This window comes from Engraulis encrasicolus, chromosome 24, assembly GCF_034702125.1.
Source record: "Engraulis encrasicolus isolate BLACKSEA-1 chromosome 24, IST_EnEncr_1.0, whole genome shotgun sequence".
In the NCBI taxonomy this organism is placed as follows: domain Eukaryota; kingdom Metazoa; phylum Chordata; class Actinopteri; order Clupeiformes; family Engraulidae; genus Engraulis; species Engraulis encrasicolus.
Window position 1 is genome coordinate 23,031,689 of NC_085880.1, and position 4,480 is coordinate 23,036,168.

General features: G+C 43.3%; 1 long non-coding RNA gene across 2 annotated transcripts; it reads right to left on the minus strand.

Moving 5' to 3' along the window:
* Positions 1 to 648: 648 nt before the first annotated feature.
* LOC134441203 (uncharacterized) lies at positions 649 to 1,954 on the minus strand. 2 transcript variants are annotated; one of them, XR_010033118.1, is made up of 3 exons: positions 1,716 to 1,954; positions 1,394 to 1,631; positions 649 to 1,150 (listed from the first exon to the last, which is right to left on the minus strand). It is a non-coding gene; the product is annotated as an uncharacterized LOC134441203 (long non-coding RNA). The 2 variants fall into 2 exon arrangements; XR_010033117.1 differs by having other exon boundaries at positions 1,394 to 1,471; positions 1,558 to 1,954.
* Between the last annotated feature and the right edge of the window lie 2,526 nt (positions 1,955 to 4,480).

Sequence of the window (4,480 nt, forward strand, 5' to 3'; positions counted from 1 at the left end):
GGTACGTCTCTTGTGCATTCTATCCGAACCTGTTGTGCCTTATTGGTTGAAATCAAAATATATTCTGGGGTGGCAGTCCCCCAGTGGCGTAGTCGTGCAATTACAAGTATCAGTTTGATGGTTATTATTTTAGGAAAACTAACATCTAAAGGTCCACCTTACTACATTTTGCCAAATGTGGCCTGCGTTCTCTTTACCGTAATATTTTTTTTATATATTTTTAATATTTTTAAGATGTTTAGTGACTACGCCACTCTCATTTGTTAGGGTGAGAGAACCCAACCATCAAACACTTGATTTGACTTTCCCCGCAACAGGTTAGTGAATAACAAGAGATACAACTGTCATACAATCCAGAGTTCTTTTTATTTTCTTTCTTTTCGTAATGAATCTCTTTCTGAAAATATGCCTCACGGGCTCAGTCACATATAAAAATATAGCATATGAACATTTACAGTACCTAAAGGCACGTCATCTCAATATACAAAATGTGCAAATGTGCTAGTTGCACGAGAGGTAGACCAAAATAACAAAAAAATTGCACTGCAAACAAAGTTAGTAAATCACAATAAAAAAAATAACAAACCAAAATAACACAAAATCCCCACACTGATAACAAAACAAAACAAAACTGCCAAAAGGGCAAAATTGGTAATGGCCACCGCACACACACACACACACTTGTTAGACACACGTATTTGGTCTCTCCCTACAGCAAGTACAGGTTCCAAAAAGGATTCTGGGGTTTAAGATGCGTCTCCCAGTAATACTTCAGTGTTCATACCCTAATCATATACACAAGCTCCGTCTTGGCAGTTACTAAGTAGAAACTTACACGAGCCCCTTCGTCTCGGATGTTAGAGTGAAAAACCTACACAAGCCCCTTCGTCTTGGATGTTACTAAGTAGAAACGTACACGAGCCCCTTCGTCTCGGATGTTAGAGTGAAACTTACACAAGCCCCTTCGTCTTGGATGTTAGAGTGAAAATTACACAAGCCCCTTCGTCTCGGACGTTACAAAGTGAAAGGCTGCATAGGATAAATCACTTTCACAATAGGACAAAAAAAAAGAAAAAGGTTGGGAAAAGAACAGTGATGCCCCCCTTCTCTAGTGATACTGCATCAGTGTAGTCGAAGGCACCAACTCCTCCTATGTACATTTAACGAGAAAGTTACCATTAGAAACGGCGTTTATAAATCAATTAAGCAGGAGTTGTGTATTGTGGAAATGCGGGCGCTCCCACAGGTGCAACCGCGACACCACAACGCGATATCAAAAGCCCCACGCCGCCAGTCCCGCCATCACACCTGCGGAGCACCCCCACTCCCACCCCACACAACTCCCTACACAAGTCAAGTGCTAAGCATCTCTTACAGAAAATGAAGGCATTACCTCCAGATCAGGTCTGCCAAGCGCAAGTCGGGATATGGGTCACGCCGGGTTCCAGCTGGGTACCGTGCATCAAGGAAACTGTGGCACATGCAAGTCAAATCAATAAACGCTAAATAAAAAATGCCAGATTCAGGCACATGCCGACAGAGAAAACACGACATTACCTTTGGTTCTCTCGAAGCGGCACGCAAGTAGTCAACCACAAAGGGCACGAAGTGGAAGCACGCCACCAGTGATACTGCGATAGAGTAACATTACATCAGTCACAACAGAGACTACGTTCGCATAACACATGAGAGAAACGTACGGACCGCAACTTTACCTCGAGTTTGCCGAGCTCGGCATACAAGCTCCAGAACAGTAGCCGACTGCCAGCTGGGTTCACGCCAGTTGCGGATGGACAGGGCTGCGATTAAGTTAAATGGCGTCAGTAACCAACAAACTAAGTACATTACAATGCACCAAAAGAGCAATGAATCAACCGAGAAGGACGCCTACCTTTCCCGTACGATGGCTCAACCACAAACGGAGGGACAGAGAGAGCGGCGTGCCAACGCTGCACTCGACAGCATCAAAAACACAGCGTCTTTGCTAGCTAGCTACCACCACAATGACTTATGCTACATACCGGAAGGAAAGGAGAGTGTCGTTACCCCGTCAGAATAAAGGTTCAGGGTAACCACCGGTCACAGTTGCACAACAGAAGCTCTTTTGATTCCCGAAAAAAAATTCTAAACAATCTTTTGGTGAAAGGGGTGCACGTTAGATGGAAGGATGAGACAGTCTCACACTCACACTCACACACACACAGGGGAGATTTGTGTGTGTGAGTGATAAGGGTATAGGGGGAGACAGGAAACACTGAAAAGTGAAAGTAAAGATTACAATCGCCAACTGCCTCATTTTCCTCCGCCCACTCCAATAAGTCTAGATTTTGCCAGACTGCGTTTTACTTCCACCACGGCATCGGAAAGAGACCTTATTTGTCTTGTTCCATAGAGCGAGTGCTTATTTCTCTTTTTTTAAATTGAGTTTCTTGCTGCAGTGCCCAGGTGTCTATCATGGGTGTCTACCTGAAGGGTGCTTTCTACACAGTGAACGTCCTACTGGAAGTAAGTTCAACCTTACCTCGCCAGATAAAGTAGGCTAGTTGTGCATATCTATGGTGCCACGTTATGTTTGTGTGTGTGTGGCGTCTTGTGTTTTGTCTTATGCGGCAGCTATATGCATGTCCAAGAAAAAATCCCCCCTGGAGGATTAAAATAATCTTGAATCTTGCTATGCAGTGTGGTACCATGCTATGTTCAACTATGCGGTGCGGTACTCTGTGTTCAGCTACTATTCCGTGTTCTGCTATACAGTACTGTGTTATGTTGCCCATGATGTGAAACACAGTGTTTTGCCATGTTGTGTGTGTGTGTGTGTGTGTGTGTGTGTGTGTGTGTGTGTGTGTGTGTGTGTGTGTGTGTGTGTGTGTGTGTGTGTGTGTGTGTGTGTGTTTTATGTTATGTTGTCTATGGTGTGTGTGTGTGTGTGTGTGTGTGTGTGTGTGTGTGTGTGTGTGTGTGTGTGTGTGTGTGTGTGTGTGTGTGTGTGTGTGTGTGTATTCTGGGTGATGAGTGGGGCTATTGTGTGCTATCAGCAAGTGACAGCTGTATTATGTCAAGTCTAGTCGGCTTTATTGTAAATTTCTTAACATGCACTGGTCATACAAAGAATTGAAATTACGGCTCTTACTTTCCCATGCACACATAGACATACTTTAGGTATAGGTATAGCATAGACATAGACAGTAGGCCTACACCCCTGGGGCCACATAACAGAAAAAATCCTAAATGCTCATCCTGACTTAAGATAGGAACAATAAGATAGGAAAAATCCTAACTTCCTATTACAGAACGACTTCCTAAGTCCCTAGCCGTTTCTTATCTTATTTTTGCCCCCCCATCCTATCTTAAATTAGGAATTCCTAACTCCTCTATCATACTGATTTTTTCGATTGGTCGTGTCTGTTTCTGCCATTTCGAATGTGCACGAGATTGATAGAATGTAACGACTTCACTTTTGAAGCGGCGGGCAGCCAGTTGTAGCCTAGGCTACGTGTTGGGGGGAGAACGCAATATAGCCTAATTATTAATAATTACGGACGAAAAAATACAGTGAATATAAGGAGGGCGTTAATTTCCATCATTCATGTAGGCTACATTTGTAGCTAAGAATCCTCAAAAGTTTCCTCATAGCCGTGTTGTCAGTTTCAGCAGTTCCCGTCGCAAATCCGCCACCTGAATGCTGTTTTAACAATGTGCAAATTCCCATGATCAAGTAGCTTATTCAAATCAATGAAACGGGCGACGAAACAAGTCACATCGACTGTCAGTCTAAACAACAACAGTCGTCATTCTGGAATGCCTCCGTGTAGTGAACTAAAGACATTTTATTGAGCATAGAAACATTCTTAGTTTGAATGACAGCGGGAAGATGGGGTTGAGGGAGGGAGAACAAGGTGCGCCTGCCTGTGTGACTGCACTGACAGAGGACGAGGAAGAGCGAGAGGAATCGGATCATCAAATAGGCTAACTTTTGAACAACGCTACGTAACCTAGAAATGCTAAAACCTGTTTAGCATAATATCTACACCGTTAACTTTCAGAGGACAAATGGATTAGTTTTGTGTGGTCTATAAATTCATCAGTAGACCTAGTAACGTGTCCTGTTCAACTCCTGAGAGGAGACTTTGGCGAGGGAGCGCACGTTGTGCTCATAAGCCTGTCACAACATCAGCACGTAGGCTACGTGAAGTCAGTTGCTTTTTTGTTGGACGTTGCAAAATCAGTCTTTGATGTGCAAACCCCATGGTCAAAGTAGGCCTAATTCAAAGGCTACACTTGTTAATAGGAAATATGTTTGGCTTTCAAACTATTTTCTTTTTTAATTTCTAAATAAAGGTAGGCTATATTGCATGGATAAAACAATGACAGGCTTCAAATGGTAAAATTATTTAGGCCTACATCAGGCAACTATGGAATTGTAGCCTGCCTGGTTGGGAAGCTACTGTGGTAACCGTACCAGTGCCATTTTTTCTCTCTT